A 23,552-nucleotide genomic window follows, 5' to 3' on the forward strand; every position below is an offset into this window, starting at 1 on the left:
GAGTATTGGAAATAGCATCGGACATGGACTAAGATGATCTAATTGCTCCATCAATGACTTAAGTGTGCAATCTTGGGCAAGTCAGCAAATCTAAACTTCAAATTGCTCATCTTAAAAAATGCTTTGCCTACAGCAGGGCTTGTTGTGGATCAAATGAGATAATGTATCAATACAAAATATGTAAACCATAAACATACTATATAAATGTTCAAGGCCCATGTCTTAACTCATCTTTATATCCCCAATACCTAACAGAATGCATAGCAGAGGTTAGGAACTAAAAGAAAAGTCATGGGAGGGGTGGAGTTGGTAGGATGAGGATTAAGATAAAGATAGGGAAGGGTTTTTAAAAAGAGTAAAAAACCCAAAGGCCCATCAAGGGATAAATGAGTAATAAAAGGTGGTATAACCATACACTAGAACATTATTCAGCAACAAAAATGAGGTACAGTATCGATATATATATACTACAAGATGGATAACGCTTGAAACATGCTATGTGAAAGAAGCCAGACACAAGACCATATATTGTGTGATCCATTTATACACAATGTCGAGAATGGGCAAAACTGTAGAGATGGTAAGTACATTCGTGGCTGCCTAGAACCCAGGGGGAGGGGAGAAATAAATAGTGACTGCTGTTGGGTACAAACATTCTTTTTTGGGATAACGAAATATCTAAAGATGATTTGGAGATGGATGCACAACTTGGTAATTATACTAAAAACCATTAAATTGTATACTCTAAATGGGCAAATTGGATACTATGTGAATTACATCTCAATAAAACTTTTTAAAAATATTTGAGAGAGCTGTTAAAGTATAGAAATCACAAGTTTTCTTTTTTAAAGGAAAAAAGTTCAGTTTTCTGATATTTGATTAGCTCTGATACATGGACAAGAATGACAGACTGGAGGGAGCAGTAGGGGAAAATTCTACAAACTATCACACCAGACCATAATGGAAAGCAAATCTGGCATCTATTCTCATCCTTCCTTTCAAAATTTTAAGGTTACAAACTACCTCCTGGTCCTAGTTCATTTTTCATCATGACCACTGTTTCTGAACTTTGAGACTGTATTTGCTGCTGTCAACCACACTACCTTTCCCATCCTTGGCTTCTGTAGCGTTCTCAAACAGCCAGTAGCTCCGAGAGACTTGGGGTTTGGTCCCTCAGCGCGGCGACTGGGCAGTGGTGGCGGCTGACGCGGCTCTGTAATTGAGGACAGCAAGGGCCTGTGGCCTTGGACCCTACCTCTTGGCTCTTCTCAGGATGCTTTACCTATTTGCCTATAACGTCTCCCAAAGTTCTAAACTTCAAAGCTGTTTCACCATCATATTACTGTCCTCCCAACACTCACGTGTTTTACCACTATCTATAGCCCTGATCAGTGCACAACCTGCATTGCATCTCTCTTCACCCTACAGCAAAGCAGTACCTACACTTCCACTCCAGTCAGTCCTTGATCATCTTCACTAGGGCTGGGAAGCAGTGGGTTGGCTCAACCGAAGTAAGTAATTCCTATGCTATTTCCTGTGACTGCAATGTGGCATACATTTTTTCTTCTGAATACATGTTTTTCTAATTGTTTTGATTAGATTAATACTAAACTAAGTCTGTATTTCCACAGCCAAACCAGCAAGGGGAGAAGACTATCAGGAGTGGCAGGAGAAACTGAACACAACCTAGTGTTGCCCATAACCAACCTCAGCTCATTTTACTTCATAGTGATACTTCCCTAGTTTCTTCACTATATCAGCCATCCTTCTAGGATTCTAGGCTTTAATCTTTTAATGTTTTATTTGTTCTCTTTCCTTTGCCCACATTCCATCATCACTGAGTTCAAGTTAATTTTTATTCACATATACACATCTGTATATATTCTATACACGTCTCTTAGGACAGTATAATTTATAATTAAAGGCATAAGCTCAAAGACCAGATTGTCTGGGTTCAAATCCTGACTGGCTCTGCCACTTACTCTGAGTCTGGTCAAGTCACTTAATTTCTCTGTAACCCATAATAATAATACGACCATATTGTGAAGATTTAATGAGTTAAGTACACTTAAGAACTCAGAACAATGCCTGGCATACTGTAAGTACTCAATAAATGTTAGCTATTATTTTATACCCATAATAACTATCTTATGTTAGACCCTCATCATCCTATTCCTAGAACTCTCCAATAGCACTCCAGTCAGTCTCCCCTCTCCAGGACACTCAGCTAATACAAAAACCCCCCTCAGAAACAATACGCATCATCTCACTCCCATTCTTTAGAACCCACTGTGGTACCCCATCACACTAAACCCTATGTCCTCGATAGGTCCTCCACCAATACCCACTACACGTTCTCTGTGCCAAAATGCTTGACATCTTTGTGAGTTGCCACTTCTCCATCACTGCAAATGCTGGTTCATTCTCCTGGGACACATCTCTTCCCCTTTGAAAATTTCTTCCTTTTCAATTCTCAGTTATACCTTTGACTCCGGTTGCAGTGTTATCCCAAAGTTGACGCTGCTTGCTAATTATGAATGAAGTGCATTATGCGTTGTTTCCCCAACGGAAGTTGAAACACTTGAAGGGACCACGTATTTTATCTCGTGTCTCCTTCACAGACTACTTCACACACATCACAGTACTTTGCAGACGTGCACAAATACTGATTGACGTAACAAAAAAAAATGCCTCAAAATATACCACAACAACATTCTCTATTTTCCACTGCCCCACCCATACTTAGCATGATGAAAGCAGATCGAATCTGTATTTAAATACTTTTATTTTACATGGAAGACTATACTAAACAACTACCAGATTAAGAGAAATATATATACACTTAATGAGAATGCACACTTCAAAAAACAAACCAAGAAAAAGTGAACATGCTGGCCTTTTTGGAATCTAAAAAGTCACTTCAAAATATTAAGTTCATCCAAACTAATGAACCAAAATGAGCCAAAATAAACATGTCCTGACCCCATCCAAAAAATACCTAATAAAGGCATGACAAAGTCCCCAGTTTCTTCAGCAGCACAAACCCAAGAACAAGATTCACCAACACACACACAAACCAACAGGAATCTTCAGGTTTCTCTAAAAAAAAAAAAAACACCTTGCAATCACATCTATATACGCCACCCAAACATAAAAATGGAAAGGAGTTACTACTTTTCTATAAATATCTGCTAAGGCCTGGATGGAATAAAAGGCTTCTCTCACCACTACTGTGGCCTGTTCCCTGTTAAGGGGGCAATCTATGGTCACAAAAGAGCAAAACACAGGAAAATAGAAACCTTAAACTCCTAGAAGAGACCTAGAAACCTAGAAGAGACATTACGGAAAGAAACTGCTCGAAACACGTTTTAAAACCAGTGTCTAAAAACACAGCGCGATGATACTCGACAGAGAGAGGAAAAGTTAACTAAAAGAGCTCCTCTAAAAGCTACGTGACTCAGTGAAACTACCTAGTGCTGCCTTCCCAAAGAAGTGCTATGCATGTAACACTTCCATAACTGGCATGCTCGCTTGTCTCACTGGGAAATAAAGTGAAAGGAGAAATTCAGTAAATGTAAGGAAAAGACAAAAAAAGATGCCCACTAACTTCCTGGCCAGCCCAACTCAGCTCATTCAGGAACCCAACTAGGAACAGAGACGTATACTGCACAACACAGAAATGAAAATCCTTCGCCAACCACACAACACAAAACGTAGAGTGAAATGAAAGCTATACACTTCAACGCATCAGCAGCTAGAGCTAATTCTCCCTGTAGGATTAAGCAGTAGAGAAAACAACAAGAGCAACCAAAGGAAAAAGAGGAAAGATGTCAATGAAACTAAGCCCCGTTGTCCCCTGCTGGTCTCAATTTCAGAGAGTACAACTCCTACTTCTTCCAGCCAACAGGAGGCCTCAGCAAAGAAAACTGACCCTAACACCTTCCAGTTCACCAGGAGGAAATCACAGAGGAAAAACCACCCCGTTAACCTCCCTCCTCACCAGCTGCAAAAATGGAGGGGGGAGGAACACCCTACCACGTGGGCAGGATGCAACACACACAGGACAGCAACACGTCCGCATGGAACGGCTGCCTCGGTCCTAATGCGGGCAAAGGACACGGCGACAGGATGGGTGGGAACACAGGCCCCTCGCAGGGGCCTCCCCACCCCAAAGGGCACCCCCGAGACAGGAGGTATGCCAGCCTCGCCCGCCGAAAAGCACCCGCAAGCTTGAAGGGAAGAAGCTACATCGTGCCGGGGTAGGGGGCTGGCCCAGGCCAGGGGCAGGTCACAGAGGGACGGAGACGGCCGCTGTCCTCCGGCTCCACACCCCTGGGAACCCCATTTGGCTCCCCGGAACCCGGCCTGGGGGAGGGGCGGGAGACGCGAAGGCTCAGAGCCGCCGCTTCCCGGCTGAGGGGCAGCAGCAGCTGAGAAGCGCCGCGGGGGAGGGAGGGACCCAGCCCTCACCGACCTCCAAGGCCCCAGCTCCGACCCAGGCCCCCACCTCCGCCCGCCACCCACTCTGCAGCGCGGCCACTGCTGAGAGAAGGAAGAGGGCGTCTCGCGGAGGGCAGCCTCTGCCTCCGTCCCGAGAGATGCCCCAGCCCCGCCTCCTCGATCGCCGCCCCGGGCCGGCTGCCTCGGCGGCGGGCGCTCACCTCAGGCTGCGCAGGCCGGGACGGCCCGGCCGAGCCCCCGGCCGCTGCGTGCGTCTCCGCCCCCCGGGAAAGGTCCCGGCTGCGCCTGGTGCGAGCGGCTGAGGCCCCAAGCAGCGCCCAAAGCGGCGGCGGCGGCAGCGGGAGCAGCCAACATCCGGGGCCGCACACCCGGAACTACTTCCCAGCCCGCTCCCCCTCCTGCCCCCGCTGCCACCCTTGCCTCCGCCTCCCGCGACGTCGCTGCGCCACCGGCCCGGCGTCGGCGGCGTCACGGCCCCTCCGCGGTCGTAACTGTGACGACGCGCTCGCGATCCCTCCGCTGGGACAAGTAGTGCCCTGGAAGTAAAGGTTCTCTGCTTCACACTGCTGTTGTCAAGAAACGGCCAGTAGCTGCGAGCGGCTTCGGGTTTGGTCCATCAGAGCGGCGACTGGGGAGTGGAGGTGGCCGAGGCGGCTCTGTAATTGAGGACAGCAAGGGCCTGCGGCCTTGGACCCTGCCCTTGGATTCCAAGGGCCCCATGAACCCAGGGCATGGAGCCTCGTGACCTTCCCACCCCCACCCCCATTTTCGCCGCTTCACTGTAACGACAGGCACCTCTCTGGGAAGTCGGACCCCTTTTCCAACTTGGCACACCGCGGATTCCAAAGGCACCTTGGAGCTTCGGGACACTCTTCCTTTCAGAACTTAAGAAGTGCTGGGTTCCAGGCCTGTCTGCAGAGGCCTTTTCCGTGCCTAGCTTTAGTTTCCAGCCCCAAAGGAGGTGGCACTGTGATTTTAAAATAGCTGCCAGGTTATGGTCCTTGCTATCAACAGGTGAAGGGCTTAGAAGGGTGGTGCGGGCGACTTGTGAACTTTGGAATTTACTACTACGTCAGTCTTCACTGATTCTCTATAAACTATTAGCACTAGTAATTTGCCCTATAATTTACGTTATCCTTAATTACGTTCAGACGCACTTGCTATTGCTTTACTTGCATTAATCACGTATGTAGCACCAAGCATACTTTTGAATTCAAAGTAGGTGCTCAATATTTAGATACTCAGATATGTGTTAGGTGAGTATTAGGTTGATTGGATGTTAGGAAAAGGAGAAACCTGAGTGAATTAGCCCTGGGAACCATTTTGATGTAGTCTTTGGTAGTTAGAGAGCTGATTTACCCAACTGCTTCGGCAAACATTGAACACCTGCTATTCACCAATATTTCTAGGCCCTGAGGATTCAAAGTACTGCTATATTCCTTTTTATATAAGACTAGCAAGATCCTGAAGACAGAAATATTCATTCATTCATCCATTCATCCAACAAACATTTGCCAATCACTACTAAGCTTGTCAGATACTACTGTAGTGCTTGGGATGTGTCAGTGAACAGAAGTGGTTGGGGAAATACCTTCCCTCTTAGAGCTATCCTCTAGTATGGGGAAAAAGATAATAAACACAACAAGGAAATTATTTGGTAGGATAGAAGGTGTTCAGTGCTATGAGAAAAAATAGACCAGGCAGGGTAAGGTATATGAAGAAAACCGGAGGAGGTGGAAGGTGGATATATTTTTTAAAGATTTTTTTTATTTATTTTAGAGAGGAGAAGGGAGGGGAAAAGAGAGGAAGAGAAACATCAATGTGCAGTCACCTCTCCTGTACCCCTGGTTGGGGACCTGCCCCACAACCCAGGCGTGTGCCCTGACTGGGAATCAAACCGGCAACCCTTTGATTCACAGGCCGGCACTAAATCCACTCAGCCACACCAGCCAGAGCATATTTTGTAATGTCTGCTGTTTATTGATCAATAATAAGTTTATTTGATTAGTTTATTTAATAAGTTATTTGGTAAGTTTATTTATTCAACAAATACAGCAGCTCGAACCATGTGTTGGGTGCTGGAGCTTCAGCAAAGAATAAGCCAAAGTTCTGATGTGGTGGAATCCCCAGCTACGGGAGACCACATCCCAGGTACTTTCACATGTCTTCTCATTCAGTGCCTTACCGAGTCCCTGAGATAGGACTCCTGTGCTCATCTTCACAGCTGGTGAAATTGAGGCTCAGACGAATTAAAAATTTGAGCCAGGATGCAAACCCAATGTCTTCGAAGTCCAACTCCCTCTCCAGCTTCACTTCAGCTGAGATCTCACATTTTTGTTTTGTTATGCCTCACCTTTTTCTTTTTCTTTTTTTTTAACTAACAGAGTTTACAATTTTATTTTCACATTTCACAATACAAATGAAATTTTTTTTTTTGTCCCACTACTCCCTTCCAAAACTATTCTCTCTTTGATAGGAAGAGGGAGTGAGTCTTCCTTGTCACGCTGTTAGAAAACACCCAGAGTCACAGCACCACACTCTCCTGGCGAACCAGAACAAGTCACAGAAAACTGGTAGAAAGAGGCTCCCCTCTCTCCTTATCTGTCTGGCCGAGTCATTCCTGGCTGAGTGGGCACCATCATGGGACGGGCAAGAGGTCTCATCACTGGGGGCCCAGGCATCATGGGCATGTACCCACCCATAGGTGGCCTCATTCCAGGAGCGGGGTCCCACCGGTATCATCCCAGGAGGAGGAGGGCCCATCATTGGCATCATGGGAGGGCCCCCATATGGGGTGCTGGCATCATTCCAGGGCAAGGAGGACCCTGGAGACTGGGGGGAGGTGGAATCATTGCCCCCGCAGGAGGGGGAGCAGAGAACGGAGTGGGAGGTATCTTTCCTTGCTGAAATGCCACGGTTGTCTTGTCGATGAGGCTCTGCGTCTGCTCCTCCATCCATTTCCGGTAGGAGTCTTTCACGTTCTCTTTGTGTCTCCTGCCACTGCAGTGAGTCTTCCTCACGGACGGAGAGTCATGGGTGAGGTTTGTATCGCAGTAGTCACAATAAAACTTGGGCATGTTGTTCTGCAGCCCGTTGGCCACTGGGTTCGCCTCACCTTTTTCAAGTAAACTCATGTGTTAATCTAGGTAACTGGCCTTAGCCCTGCACTGGGGCAAAGGGGAGGGAGAAAGGAAAATATTTAGTGGAGAGGGGAGTATGTAGGGCAAAATAATAGGAGTAGCGCAGAAAATTTAGTGGAAGAGAAGTGAAGGTAGATTCATGATATCTTATTCCAATTCCAGTTTTACAGAATGGGATTTAAATAGAGCCATCAGGGAGAGCCTAATTCATAAGGCGACTTTAATGAAAAATTGGACAGAGGTAAGGGAGTGAGCCGTGCATGCCATTGTTGGAGTGTCCCAGGCAGAAGGAACAGCTAGTGGAAAGGCCCTGAGGCAAATGCATTCCTGGAAGTGTTAGAAATGGTGAGAAGGCCAGGACACCTGGAGCAAGGTGAGTAAATGAGAGAGGAATGGGGAGAGAAAGTCAGAGAGGGGAGCCATTTTAAGGATCTGGGCTAAAATGGAGCCACTACAGGGCTTTTAACACAGGAGTAATATGATCTGTCTCATGCTTCCAAAAAATCGCTCTGGCTACTGTGCCAAGAGTAGACAGTGAGCAGACAATGGTGGAGGCCAAAGACTCCAGCATCCAGATGCAGGATGATGGCTTGGACCAGGCTGGTAGCAGTGAGTTGAATAAATAAGGTAAAGTCTCTGTACTTTAAGAACTCACAGTCTAATGGGAAGCAAATTGGTTAAGTAATTACAGTACACTGTGAAAACAGAAGTAGTTTCCCAAAGTAGAGACCATTCTTACTAGCTTTCCTGCGAGGGTGGAAGCACCTCTTCTATCAAGTTTCCAAGGGAGTTATAATTTGCTGGGTTTGGGGCGGGGGGGCATTGGGTGAATACTTGATAACAGTTAACACTTCACAGCCCTTCAGGCTTCAAAGCCCACCATCATCTGGGTGGGGAAACAAGCAGAAGAGTACTAAACAAACAAACAAACAAAAAACAGTCTGTATCATGTATCTAAGGAGATGGGCAAAGCTGAGATTATCCATATTTGTCAGAGGAAGAAGATGAGGCCAATAGTCACCAGGCTTTAACCTGAGACTGGGATCAAGGTTATCAAAGTCCCAAACCAGGATTCTGAGCCACTTGAGTGGAGTCCGCCAGATGATGGAGAAAAAGAGTAGAAAGACTCGTGTTCAGACTTTGTTCCAAGTCTGGAGGTTTGGGTTCCAATTCATCATCTCCTCTTACAAATCTTGGGCAGCTTCTCACCTCTCACCTGTTTGGGATTCCAAGGTGCTTTTCTAAAGTGCTTGTTCCTATCTGGAAGATAGGACTGAAGAGAGAACAGGGATGGGTAGCTGCCAGAATGAGGTTGGGGATCAGAAGCCTTGGGAAAGAAAGAAGCACAAGCCCCAGAGTATCGAAGAATGAAGGAGCACCCCTCCCATTACCCCCCAAAATAGTTGTAATGGCAATAGCAGCAGAGGGAGATCCTGGGGCAGGGTGGGAGGAAAGGCTTAAAGCCCAGATAGGGAAGGCAGACTTGAGTTGCATCTGATGTTCCATGGCTTCCTTCCTGTGTTCCTCCACCAAGTGATGTAGTTTCTCTTAGTCTGTTTCCTTGCCTATTCAATGGGGGCAATAATCATAGCTACCTGGCAAAAGAGATCATATACAAGCTGTCATAAAACAAAGGCCCTCAAAAATGATTATTATTTTGTACAAGGTTGAGTGTAGAAAAGAGTAGTTCAGAAAAAATAGTTCACAGTCTTGGGAGATGGGAGTGGGCTGGGAGGGAGGGTGTGGGGCAAGAGAGCCTTTAAAGAGGAAATGGTATCTAATTTGGGACAGATCCTTAAGAGAGATTGCTTAAAGCAATGAGATAGAAGTTTTATTGTTTTGTGGTGTTTGCAATCTTTCGCCAGCCTCATCTGGATTATAAATTCCCTGAAAGAAACACAGCCCCGAGCTGGGCTGCAACAGCCCTGCAAAAATCTTGATTCGGCACTGGCAGTGCACCAGCAGCAGGGTGTTCAGTGCCTCACGTGACCCACAGCCACTTAGACAAGCGGGGCCTTACCTGACCCTTTATTGTAAGAGGAAAGCAGAAAATTAGAAATGAATTTTAAGTGAGCCAAGTCCTGAAAGAGGGAGAGAGAAAAACCTGAGTAGGTACCTCCTTATCATTCCCAGCCCTGGAGGAGTCTTCCAGATTCCCCAGATACCTTTCTATAATACTTTATATTTCAGGTGTTAAATGCAGGAAGAACTATACAGAGGCTGCTGGGATGCCCTCAGAACCACTAATTGCTATTTAATAAAAACACTCGGTGTTGGTCACTCTGCATACTTAAACAGCATTCAGAAGTCATCGATCAGACCCCTACTCTATACCAAGCATTGGGCTAAATACTAGGGAGCCAAAAGGAAATAAATAATTTCTCTACCTTCAACAGGTTCCTAGGCTTCTAGAGAGGCAGACATGTACATATTCTCATTGCAGTTTCTAGAGAGTTCTCCTTGTGCCTTGAAACAGAAAAAGCACAGTTAAACTCTGTCAGATTGGATAGGGGTGGGGCACCAAAGACAGCTTTACCCTTAGAGTTAAGACTGAGTCTGAATAAATGAGTAGGAGTTTGCTCTGTAAAGACAAGCAAAGCTGGGAGTAGAGAAAGAAAATCTGGGGTAGAGGAGGAAAGCTTGTGTAAATTGAAAGTGGTTGAGTAGATACAAGAAAACGAAAGTAGAGACCATGGAATTTGCAGTCTTGTGAGTGATCCTTAAACACTAGTGGCTAGTGGGAATAACTGACTCGTGAAGCTGGACCCTATCGCTCTGTATAAACCATCCATAAATTTAGTTCCTGCTCTCTGGGAGCTTGGTGTGAACTTCAGATTTCATCATTAAGGCCAAGTGTGATCCTTCTCAAACACTCTACTACTTAATCATTCTCAGAGAAAGGATAGAATATTTCTTTCTAGTGGAAGGCAGTAGCCTATTTCTTTCCCCTAGTTCTGGCAGTGAATTTGCACTAGTGCACTTATACCACCTACTTCCCCCATTCCACACCCCCATCCATCTTCCTGTAACCATCTGGCTTAAACTTTGGCTTACCTCCACTCTCAGAATCAACTGAGCTAATTAGAAGCATAATGAAATACACATGGGCACCAAGACAGCTGAACAAACATTAACAAATGCGTAGATTAAATAAAGGATTTACATTATGTGCAAGCAATGGTGTAGACGAAACACGGGTGGTGCTAGGAAGACTGAATCAGAGAATGTTCAGATAGAGTGGCATCGGAGGAAATCTGTCTTGGAGTTAATCTTTGGGAATGACAGAATGGAAAGAACCAGGAAAGAGCAACCAAGGTTGGCAGCCCAAAAGAGCCTCAAACTCTGGGTGCAAACGTGATGGTTAAGAAACTTGTTTGATTTAAAGTTGTGAAGTTATTGACCTATTTAATGCCTAATGAGCTGAATAAAAATGATCAAGACACCCCGATGCTAGGGGGAGGATGGTGAGGAACGGCTCATATTTCTTGTGGTCTTTGTGTGATTGGGAACATGAGAGATCCTTTGCATCTGTTTTCATTTAATCCTTAGAAGGAAACTACAAGGTGGTCATCCACATTTTAAAGGAGAGGAAACAGGCTCAGCAGTTTGAGAGTGGTAGAGTCAGGGTTTGAACCCAGAACTATCTGGCTCTAAGCTCACCTTCAAAGACCTACTAACCCGTCAGTTTACACTAATATGCAAATTATAACTTACTGGATTCTGGTCACTGCAAGTGGGTGGTGTTTACATCCAAGTACCACTTCAGGAAACCTCTCAAACCTTGCTAGAGACACAGCTGAGGTTGGAACCTACCCACACAAAGTACCAAAGAATTCTCTTTATTTTTTTCTATAGACATAAGCAATCCAAAAACTCTTTGCTGCATGAGGGGGCAGGAAGCAAAAAATCTGTTTGCAACCAAAACAGGAGAGGGGGGTGGTAAGAGACCCTGTGGTAGACCATACTGTTACTTCCAAACACATACTGTGCCTCTCAGGGGTAGATTGTACTTCCCCACTCCATCAACAGCAGGCTTGGTTATGTGACTTACAGATGGAATGTGCGTGGCCGGAGGGGCCCCTTCCAGGTGGAATCTTTGAGTCAGTGTGCTTCACGATGTTTTCCTTTCCTGATTCCCTGATGATCAACAACATTCAAGACAGAGACTAATCCATCTGCTTGGGTCCCAGAGTGAAGGCAATGTGTAACAAAGCCACAGCTGACCTAGGAAGGCCACCGAAAATTGGGAATTGCTACCGTACTGTAACAGAGCCTATCCTGACTAATGCAGACCCTTTCTGAATTTGCTCCTGTTGGTGATCCGGATTTCTGGTGTCATCGCCTCGTAAAAGAGCCTGCTTGGGAAGTAGGAGGAGATGTGGAAAATGGGATGATTCATGCAATGCAGTGAAAGACTTGGAAATACAGAATTTGAAACTCAGTCCTGATCTGGGGGATAGGTACCATAGACCAATGTCATGTCCCAGGGGAAGTTACAAGGAAGGTTAAGATATAGTCACTGTTCCTCGTTCATTTTTTAATCTTTTTGAAGCTTTTACTTCAGTGGTCAAAAGAATGCAGTAAATGTCATCTATTCTGATTGATTAACATCAGGCATGTACCTCTTACCCGAGACTAGAATATCCTTGAAGCAAGCATTGAAGAACCTGAAAATAAATTTGGACTGTCCAAATCTGTGGATCAGTTCTTCACATTGGGAAGGGAGTCAACCTGCTATTTCTACTAGTCACTTAAAAAATTAAAATACTGCAACTACAACATGCACAGTGTTGGAAATAATTGGAATATTTGAAGGGCTAATTCAAAGCGCAGAAATAAAGTTATCCAGTAAACCTGTGCAGGTTAACCTTAATTGGCTAACCAAACTGAACAACAGGTGCAAAAAGATTCTTCCTCCTCCTCTCCCCACCAGGAGATTACATTGGGGTTCCTTTTGATAAAAGTAATAATAATAATAACAACAGAAATCCTTGAAACTGAAATATTGAAGATGAACTGACATGATATCTAGGATTTGGTTTGAAATAGTCCAGGAAAAAATGTGCGGGAGATCTATGAAACAAGACTAGCAAAATGTTGACGTTCAATGGCTTCTCTCAGGAACAGGTTGTGGAAAAGGGAAGTCATAGTTTACCTTACTAAATCCCCATAATGATCCAAAAAGTTGGAGATCATTGTCCCCACTTTATAGGTAAGGAAAACTGAGGTCATGTTGCTAGTAAAGACTTGAGCCTCAATCCTATGATTTCAAAATCCTTTCTTTTGCTAATACACCACACGGATTGTCTAAATATGTTTTCCTGCATTCTGAGAAGAGTTGTTTTTCTATATAATGGAAACTTATTTGTAATTCCTATATTTCTACTTTTCCCTATAAGTTCTCATCTCCACTTTTGAGCAACTATTTTGAATACTTCTTGACTCATGACGCCATTTTGATTTCATTTAATCTGAATTCATAATCCACTATTAAGCTTAGTAGAATGAAAGTGGAATGTTTTTTTTTAATGATTCTGAAAGCAAGAGATGCCAGAAGGCCCGTGGGCCTGCGTGCACACATACACACAAACACAAAGCTTATGCTTCAGTACTCAATCGAGTATGATTTTTCCTTTTTGACTGTCTAGCAGTTCATTCATGGCCTATTATGCCCACTTCCCTATTCAGTCTCTTTTTCTGCCATACTGGGGTTTCTTGTTCCTTGCTACCCTGAACTATGTCATCCTTGTGCTTATAAATTGCACCTGGATTTGATATGTTTCTGAAATGAATTTTGCTAGAAATGCTGATGAGATGCCTATCTGTTCATTCAGTAAACATTTGTCAAATACTAACTCTAGGCTGGGTAATAGCTTTCAGGGCTTATAGTACAAAGATAAAAGCAGTAGGTAGGGGGCAGTACAGCATAAAAGTGATTAGGAGAGTATATGCTAGTGATAACGAGAGAGGGATAACAATAAGTGAACAGGGTGTGGGCTCCCTTGCCTAGGGTTAAATCCAGCCCTGCCACTCACTAGCTCAATGACTTCAGTTGGGGCAAGTTGCTTTAATCTCTCTGAGCTTCAATTTTCTCATCAGTAAATGGGGATAATAACAGTACCTACTGCCTAAGTATGGTGTGAGTTAATTAAAACAAGGCACATGTAGAGTGCTTAACATGGTGCCTAGCACGTAAGAAGTGTTACAAACGTGAGCTCTTCCTATTCTCCTGTATGGTTCATAGAGAAAGGATAATGGAGGAAGGAATTTGATCTGAGGGTAGAGGCTTCATGAAAGAGTTCGCAAACACAGAAACATTCGAGCTCATCCTAAAAGGAGTTCAAGTGTATTGGGGCAAGGTAGGTGGGAGGGTCATTCCAAGTGTAAGTGCCTGGTCCCATTTTTCAAGGTGGGACATATTTGGAGGGCCCTTCCATCTCTCTGAGCTCCCTCCCTAGGTGTTGGGGGTGAGGAGGTTCTAAGTCAGATGAGATTTGTTTGGCAACTCTATCACACTTCAACTCCCCACTCTGCCCATTCCTCTTTCCTTCACTCCCCCACTAGGATTGATCACAAAGCATACTTCTCCACCTCTCCAGAAAACTTCTTGCCCACAAACTCCTTTTTGTAATATGTTTTTTCAAGGAATCTTACCTATGACCTTATGACTAATACTCTTGTAATTTGAAATAGAAAAATATCGATTATTTATACAATCTAGAAACCTCAGTATGGAGGACTAGTTAGGGAAAATATAATTTATTCATCAAACCATCACAATGCATTTGTCCAACACTATGCTAAGGAATATGCTGTATTTCCTTCCTTCCAACCAAGATAAGTAGATACGCTTTACCTCCTCACACAACCAAAAGAAGGACAACAACAAATTTAAAAACAAAAAGTAACCAGAACTGCCAGAAAATGGAACTGTATGGAAGTCCTACAGCAAAGGAGCTAAAGAAGAAACATTCATTAAGACTGGTTGGAGAGGCAGAGAAGATTCACAGCAAGCCAGTGGCTGGCAGACCAGGCAGTCCCACATTTGCATGTGGATAAACCGGGAGGAACAACTGGGAAGCAAGACAGATTGTGCAACCCAGGGTTCCAGCGAGGAGAAATAGAGCCTCAAAGCCTCTGACTGAAAAAACCTGTGGGGCTTGCAGCAGTGGGAGAAACTCCCAGCCTCATGGGAGAGTTTGTTGGAAAGACCCACAGGGTCCTAGAACATACACAAACCCACTCACCCAGGAATCAGCATCAGAAGGACCCAATTTGCTTGTGGGCAGTGGGGGAAGTGACTGAAAGCTGGCCAAGAGTCAAGCAGGTGACATTGTTCCCTCTCAGACACCTCCCCCACAGACAGCACCACAATGGGTGGCCCTGCCCTGGCAAATACCCTTACTACATAACAGGAGTGCAGAGCCAAAAAATATGGCCCAAATGAAAGAACAGATCAAAGCTCCAGATAAAATACAGCTAAGCGATGAAGAGATAGCCAACCTATCAGGTGCAGAGTTCAAAACACTGGTAATCAGGATGCTCACAGAAATGGTTGAGTATGGTCACAAAATAGAAGAAAAAGTGAAGGCTATGAAAAGTGAAATAAAGAAAAATATACAGAGAACCAACAGTAAAGGGAAGGCAACTGGGATCCAAATCAATAATTTGGAGGAGAAGGAAGAAATAAACATTCAACCAGAACAGAATGAAGAAACAAGAATTCAAAAAAATGAGGAGAGGCTTAGGAACTTCCAGGACAACTTGAAACATTCCAACATCCGAATCATAGGGGTGCCAGAAGGAGAGGAGAAAGAACAAGAAATTGAAAACTTATTTGAAAAAAAATGAAGGAAAACTCCTTCAATCTGGCAAAGGAAATAGACTTCCAGGAAGTCCAGGAAGCTCAGAGAGTTGGCCCCCAAGAAAGAAGTTGGCCCCAAGGAAGCACACGCCAAGGTGCATCACAACTACATTACCCAAGATTAAAGATAAGGTGAGAATCTCAAAAGCAGCAAGAGACAAGGAGAAAGCTACCTACAAAGGAGTCCCCATAAGACTATCAGCTGATTTCTCAAAAGAAACCTTGCAGGCAATAAGGGGCTGGAAAGAAGTATTCAAAGTCATGGAAGGCAAGGACCTATATCCAAGATGACTCTATCCAGCAAAGCTATCATTTAGAATGGAAGGGCAGATAAAGTGCTTCCCAGACAAAGTCAAGTTAAAGTTCATCATCACCATGCCCTTATTATATGAAATGTTAAAGAGACTTATCTAAGAAAAAGAAGAAAATCAAAAATATAAACAGTAAAATGACAACAAACTCACAACTGTCAACCACTGAACCTAAAAAAACAAAAACTAAGCAAACAACTAGGACAGGAAGAGAATCTCAGAAATGGAGATCACATGGAGGGTTATCAGTGGGGAGGGTGAGGGCAGAGAATGGGGGGAAAGGTACAGGGAATAAAAAGCATAAATGGTAGGTACAAATTAGACAGGGGTGTGGTTAAGAATAGTATAGGAAATGGAGAAGCCAAAGAACTTATATGCATGACCCATGGACATGAACTAAAGTGGGGGAATGCTGGTGGGAGGGGGGTGAAGGAAGGAAGGGAATAAAGGTGGGGGAAAAAATGAGACAACTGTAATAGCATAATCAATAAAATATATTTTTTAAATGTTAACAAAAAAAGGAATATGCTGTATTTCCTTATATCTAGGCATCATTACTGAGCAAGCAGTCTTGGATAAATGCACTTAAGGTTTTAAATATAATTCCTTAATCCTTTTTAAACTTTTTTATTTTCTATGAAAAAGTTCAGACAGATATGCAAATAGACAAATAATACAATGAACTCGCATATACACATCGTCCATCTTCAACAATTCCCAAGCACTAGCCAACACTCCAATAACGTTCGTGTATGGAAATTGGATAATATGTCCCTTGAATATTTTTAATTTATAAACTCTTGCTCTGCTCTTATTTTCTTGTAAAGTGTTTGTGGGAGAAACTATACATTATTTTTCCTGTAGTATTTCCCACAAAACTGGTCTTGCTGATTGCTTCTCTGGGGTGGTTTGTAACAAGTGCTCTGTCCTCTTGCATTTCTCATAAATCAGTAGTTGGGTCTAGAGGCTCAATCAGATTCATGTGTGATTTTTTTTTGGTGGGGGGAGGGGCACAACTACTTCACTGGTAGTATGTTCTTCCATAAAGGAGGCACAAGATCTCTGGTTATCTAGTCTCTCATTTTTCCTAATTAAATGCTTTAACATTTTTCCTCCCAAAAAGTTATAATCAGCATAGCTTGGGGTGCAAGGTAAATATTGCAAAGGAGACCTGACTTGGGGTGATGAACACACAATACAATATATAGATGATGTATTATAGAATTGTAAACCTGAAATTTATATAATTTTATTAACCAATGTCACCCCAAAGAAAAAAAAGAACTACAGCTGATGTATAGTTGGGCCACCATAGGACGACTGTTATCTTACATCTGTCATCATTATCTTAATATTCATCAAGTATTACTAAGTGCTAATCATAGCACCTGGGACCAGACTGGGCACCATGTTATAATAATCAGGACCATTGATTGAGTCCCTACTATAGGCCAGCTACTTTATTTAGGTTATATATAATCATCACAAGCAACCTTACAGTGCAAGTTTTATTATGCCATTTTATAAAAGAAAAAGAAATCCAGAAGATAAAATGACTTTCCTAAGGCCATACAATTGACAAATGGAAGAAGCAGAGGTAATATATAAGGAAAGATCTGTCTGCTTTTTCCACTAACTCCAAGTCTTTTGAAAACACAACTAAATTGTAAGAATGATCCCTGCTTTCAATAGGATTATATCTGTGCAAGAGAAAGAGATAACTTACTAGAACAATTAAAGACTACCAGATAAGAAAACACTATATAGAACATAAGCAATGAAAAATATGCATTCTCCAAGCGGTGATTGCTATAAATGAACAGGAAGGAGGAGGGAAACATCAATGTTGATTGGAGTTCCTGGGGAAAGCTTCATCAAGCAATGCAGAAATTATTGCAAATATAAAAACATTTATCAATGAGCAAAGGGTCCTTTGCACAAGCATCCTCTCTCTTGGATCCATGTCATACTGACACAAAGGTTTCATTACCATAGCAACTGGTCATTGAACCAATGAAATAATCAGTTGTCATGGTAACATCATCTCCATCTTACTCCCACCAGGCACCTGTTCAAAATCATCACATCCTCCAACAACTTCATGCCACCTTAGTGCTCCCTTCTTCTTTTGCCTAGTCACCTGGTTATTCTCTGCCACCTATGTCTGAGCTTAAACTTATGGCTAGATGTGTATATGAGACTACTGATGCCAGAACAAAGGAAAGTGACTTTGCAATTTAGAGCTTCATTACAGACAAAACCTCTGAATGTAAGCGTCGAATGAGCCGGATCACTGAAGAAAGAGAACACGTGATGATTTCCCACCATACCTCTCCCCAACTACCACATTTCCCAAAGTATAATTCCTTTGGATTTTGAACATTGTGCTATCTGGATTCTCCTCCTACCTCTGTCTATTCTTTCATTGGCTCCTTTTTCTCCTTCTGTCTCCTAAATGCAGATATCTCTCAAGGCCCCATGCTTTGTGTCTGCTCTGTGTCCAAACTGCACTGCCCAGTACCATAGCCATCAGCTAGCCACATGATGATTGCAGAGCCCTTGAAATTAATTCCAGATGTACTGAACTGAGATGTGCGCTAACTATGAAATGCACATCAGATTTTAAAGACTTCATAACCCCCCAAATATAAAAATCTTATTAAAAAGTTTATAGTGGTTACATGTTCAAATGACAATAATTCGGATATATTGAGTACAATAAGATACATTATTACAATTTAGCCTACATACCGGGCCACGCTGCTTATGGCGGCACTGGAGAGGGGGCACTGAGCTGTTGGGTATGAAGTATAACAGAACAGACTTCACCACCTGAACCCGCTGCTTCAAGTTCAGGTCAGGCAAAGAACAAGCCTTCAAACAACCAACAAGACCAGAGAAGAGTACACTTGAGTTGAAGACACAACACTTGATCTGAAACGAGAAGTTTGTGCCTGCTCAAGAGCTTTGAGAGAGCACTTCCCACGCTGCTCGTTGTCTTTGCGCTCTTCAGTGCCGTGCTGTGCTGTGAGACCACCCGGCGCAGCAGCGGTCGTATTCTCTACAGGACCGATAGGTCATTTTCTCTCGCTCTTTCTTTCTTTCTTTTTTTTTTAAATATAAATACTAGCAACTTTCGTCCTTTGAAACGTGTGCTGAAAAAGAAGAATCAGCAAATACTACTGAAAGGGCAATATTGATTATCCCGGCAAGATGCGCTTTGACCCAAACCTTCTCTGCAACAATGGACACGATGGGCACCCCAATGGTACTTCAGCAGCCCTGCGTGAGATGGGGGTTATCGAAAAACTGCTAACCTCTTATGGATTTAGTGAGTGTTCAGAACATCAAGCTAGACTTTTCCTCCACTGTTCACGGTATAATGGCAACCTGCAGGACTTAAAACTAGGAGATGATGTTGAATTCAAAGTAACATCTGACCAGAGGACTGGGAAAGCCATTGATTGCTATTAAACAGGTGAAGATAAAACAAGAAATCGTCCCCGAAGAACGAATGAATGGACAAGAAGTGTTTCATCTGACTTACACCCCTGAAGAGGTGGAAGGGAATGTTCAGCTGGAAAGCGGAGATAAAATAAACTTTGTAATTGATAACAGTAAACATACTGGTGCTGTAAGTGCTCAAAACATTCTGCTGGTGAAAAAGAAACAAGCCCGCTGTTAGGGAGTCGTTTGTGCTATGAAGGAGTCTTTGGCTTTATTGAAAGAGGTGATGTTGTAAAAGAGATAATCCTCCACTATAGTGAATTGAAAGGAGACTTAGACACCTCATGGCCTGGAGATGACATGGAATTCACAATCAAGGACAGAAATGGTAAAGAAGTTGCAACAGATGTCAGACTACTGCCTCAAGGAACAGTCATTTTTGAAGATATCAGCATTGAATATTTTCAAGGAACTGTAACCAAAGTTATCCCCAAAGTACCCAGTAAAAACCAGAATGACCCATTGCCAGGACACATTAAAGTTGACTTTATGATTCCTAAAGATACAAAATCCAAGGTGACCCTGTTGGAAGGCGATCGTGTTAGGTTTACTATTTCAACAGAGCGACGTGACAAATTAGAACAAGCAACCAACATAGAAGTTCTAATGAAGCCAGAGAAGTGGGTGTAATTGCTGCCATGAAAGATGGTTTTGGTTTCATCGAGCGTGTGGATCGTGATGCTCAAATGTTCTTCCACCGTGGTGAAATTCTGGATGGGAACCAGCTCCATACTGCAGATGAAGTAGAGTTTACGGTGTTTCCCGATATGCTCTCTGCCCAAAGAAATCATGCTATTAGGATTAAAAAACTTCCCAAGGGCACGGTTTCATTCCATCCCCATTCAGTCATTTTCCAGGCACTGTAGAAAAAGAAGCCACTTTTCCCAATCCTAAAACCACTAGCCCAAATAAAGGCAAAGAAAAGGAGGCTGAGATTGGTATTACTGCTTATGATGATTGTGGGGTGAAACTGACTACCGCTTTTCAAGTCAAGGATGTGGATGGATCTACTTCCCCTCAGATTAGTGAATGCAGTTGAATTTACTATTAGTGACAGAGGCCTGGACAGCAGATTGCAACCTGTGCATGACTTTTAGGTCATCGTTCTAACTCCAAGGGGCTCTTGGGTTATGTGGCAACTCTGAAGGATAACTTTGGATTTATTGAAACAGCCAGTCATGATAAGGAAATGTTTTTCTATTACAGTAAGTTCTCTGGTGATATCGAAAGCCTGGAACTGGGGGGCATAGTGGAGTACAGCTTGTCCAAAGGTGAAGACAACAAAGTCAGTGCAGAAAAAGTCAACAAAACACACTCGGTGAATGGTGTTACTGAAGAAGCTGATCCTACCATCTACCTGGTTAAAGTTTTCACCCCTTCAGGAGTATTGATCTGACATAGACTAAGTACCAAGAAATGACTGAGATTGTGGACAAAGGGAGTATGAAAGGCAAGATCTATCCATCTGACATAGTTGGAATGGACAACAAAGGGGATTGCCTGCAGAAAGGGGAGAGTGTCAAATTCCAATTGTCTGTCCTGGGCCAAAATGCACAGACCATGGCCTATAACATCACACCTCTGCGTAGGGCCACTGTGGAGTGTGTGAAAGATCCATTTGGCTTCATTAACCATGAAGCAGGAGATAGCAAGAAGCTCTTTTTCCATGTGAGATAAGTTCAGGATGGCATTGAGCTACAGGCTGCAGATGAGGTGGAATTCCTGGTGATTCTTAACCAGCGCAGTGGCAAGTGCAGTGCTTGCAGTGTTTGGGGGTCTGTGAGGGCCCCAAGGCTGTTGCAGCCCCATGACCTAGCAGGCTGGTCAATCCCTTGAAGAACATCACCCTGGATGATACCAGTGCTCCTTGCCTAATGGTTCTTCGTCAAGAACCTTCATCAAGCCAAGGGGACCAGATAACTCCATGGGATTTGGTGCAGAAAGAAAGATCTGTCAGGCTGGTGTCATTGACTAACCACATCCACAAAGCACGTCATTAATCCGCTGTGATCAAGTTGGGGAGATTCCGGTGAAGGGTCTGAATATCTCCCTGTTCATCCCTACCCACAATTTGAAATACTTATTCTATTGAGCTATTACACCAATTTTAACACCTTCCTTGTGTTATGTTTTAAAAAATACATTTAAAAAACCATTTTAAAATTTAAAAAATACATTATTAAAATTTAATTTCAGCTGTTTCTTTTTTATATCTTTAATGTGGCTACTAAAAAACTTAAATTGTAAATGTAGCTCACACTTATGGTTTGTACTCTATTTCTACTGGACAGTACTGCTCTAAACTTCCTCCCTAAAGCCATCTCACCCATTCTCTAGAGTTTCTCCTCTTTGAAATGATTCTAGGGTCCCAAACCCCAACCTCTTTTGTGAAATCGAAACCCACTTTTCCAGTGGCCTCTTGCCCTTTCACAGATAACCACCAGTACCTCAGCTCCACATGAGCAAAGCCATGAGCTCTCCCGCAAAATCTGTTCTTCCTTTTGATTAGCTTTATTCACCTTTAGTATTACTTTCTTATTTTGTTTTACATTTTAAAAAAATTATTGATTTTTAGAGCAAGAGGAAGGGGGTTGGAGAAAGAGACATCAATTTGTTGTTCTGCTCATCCACACATTCCTTGGTTGACTCCTGTATGTGCCCCAACCAGGGATTGAACCTGAACCCTTGACATATCAGGATGATGCTCCAACTGACTGGGCTTCCTGGCCAGAACTGTATTACTTTCTTATTGCTGCTGTAGCAAATTACCACAAAATTGGCAGTTTAAAACAACGCAAATTTATTATCCTTCAGGTCAGAAGTCTGGAATGGGTCCCCCTGAGCTAAAATCAAGGTGTTGTAGAGCTGCATTCCCCTGGAGGCTGTTAGGAGAAAATCCATTTGCTTGCATTTCCAGTTTCTAGAGGCTGCCAGCATTCTTTGGCTCATGACCCCCTTCCATTTTCCCAGCCAGCAAGGACTGGCCAAGTTTTCCTCATGCTGCATCACTCTGGTGCTGACTCTCTCTCACTTCTAAGGACCTCTGTGATTACATGGACCCACCGGGGTAGTCTCTCCATTTTAAGGTCAGCTGATCAGCAAGTTAATTTCCATGGTCAATTTTAAGTCTCCCTTATGTAACATGACACAGTCACAGGTTCCAGGGATTAGGGTGTAGACATCTTGTCTGAAAAGGCTAGGCAGAGAGGGAGAATCTGTGTGCAAGGCCAACAAGAAAATAAACGCTTATCAGAGCAGATATGAGGATGGCTCTCATTACTTTCAAGGAGATTGCTGACAGGGAGCAGTTAAAGGGTTGATGGGTATTAACATCAATGGTCTAATATTTTTCCTTGTTCATCATGGAATCTATTCTTCTAAGACTCCTTTCCTTTCTCCCAATTATACCTCTCTTCCATGTTAGCTTTCATAGTTCCTTCGATATTGGTCTCATTCTTTTTGGATCATGTTTATGCATGTAACCACTGGGTCTTAACGTCTCTCCTAGATTGGAAAATATTTTGTTAACAGGAACTGTTTGCTTTAGCTTTGTGTTTAACCATGATGCCTAACATGGCACTTAATGTATAGAGGTTTCTTAATAACTATTTCCCAAATTTAGTTGAATGGAGACAACTCACGTTGACTTATAAAGTGTGTCCTTTGGCACCACAGCCACTGATTTCATGACATAGCAAACGGTTTCTTAACTGGCTTCCACTTAACTGATATACTCCATTCTGTCTTAAAAGAATCATCAGTGTAATTCTTGTAGTTAATGGGCTACCGTGTACTTGAGTTTTATGCTCACCTAGGGTCACTTGTATTATATTTTATAACCTATTGATGCCAGGTGTACTTGATATTATAATTATATAATTTAATCTAAAGTTATATAGAGCAATGTAATATGAATGTCAAAAGAATGAGAATTGTTTTTACAAAGACTAAGTTGAATATCCTGAAAATTCAAGAAGGTACCACATCCTAAAATCTATTGAAATAGTATACCACTTGAACAGATTAAAGGAGGAAAAAAAATTATCATTCCAACAAATTAAAAAAAAAGAAGATATCAGCAAAGTTTAATACTCATACAGGATTTTAAAAAAACTTTAAAAATGGGATTAGAAAACTTTAAAAATGGGAACACTGTCCTTATTTACAGATAAAATGATCGATTACATACAAAATCATACAGAATGGAATCTAATGATACTAATTAGAAAGTTTAGCAAATTTGCCGTAATCAAGATAAATTCCAGTCCA

General features: G+C 42.8%; 1 protein-coding gene and 2 pseudogenes across 6 annotated transcripts in view; 1 reads left to right on the forward strand and 2 right to left on the reverse strand.

The window, feature by feature from the left end:
- Positions 1-5,113, reverse strand: part of FOXJ3 (forkhead box J3) — a 106,215-nt gene extending 101,102 nt beyond the window's left edge. For 2 of the 5 annotated variants that reach the window (XM_071220889.1, XM_053920172.2), the window contains exon 1: positions 4,662-5,113. The gene's annotated coding sequence lies outside the window, so the exon portion shown is untranslated. Of the gene's footprint in view, positions 1-1,103; positions 1,214-2,483; positions 4,081-4,524; positions 4,637-4,661 lie in introns of those variants that run through there. The other 3 variants (XM_045190918.3, XM_045190919.2, XM_045190917.3) reach the window with 3 other exon arrangements.
- A 1,714-nt stretch (positions 5,114-6,827) lies between these two features.
- Positions 6,828-7,563, reverse strand: LOC112299619 (U1 small nuclear ribonucleoprotein C-like; annotated as a pseudogene). The gene has a single exon (XR_011650922.1). The product of XR_011650922.1 is annotated as a U1 small nuclear ribonucleoprotein C-like (transcript).
- An 11,426-nt stretch (positions 7,564-18,989) lies between these two features.
- On the forward strand, positions 18,990-21,264 carry LOC112299539 (cold shock domain-containing protein E1 pseudogene; annotated as a pseudogene).
- The last annotated feature ends 2,288 nt before the right edge of the window (positions 21,265-23,552 follow it).

This window comes from Desmodus rotundus, chromosome 3 (genome assembly GCF_022682495.2).
Source record: "Desmodus rotundus isolate HL8 chromosome 3, HLdesRot8A.1, whole genome shotgun sequence".
NCBI lineage: Eukaryota > Metazoa > Chordata > Mammalia > Chiroptera > Phyllostomidae > Desmodus > Desmodus rotundus.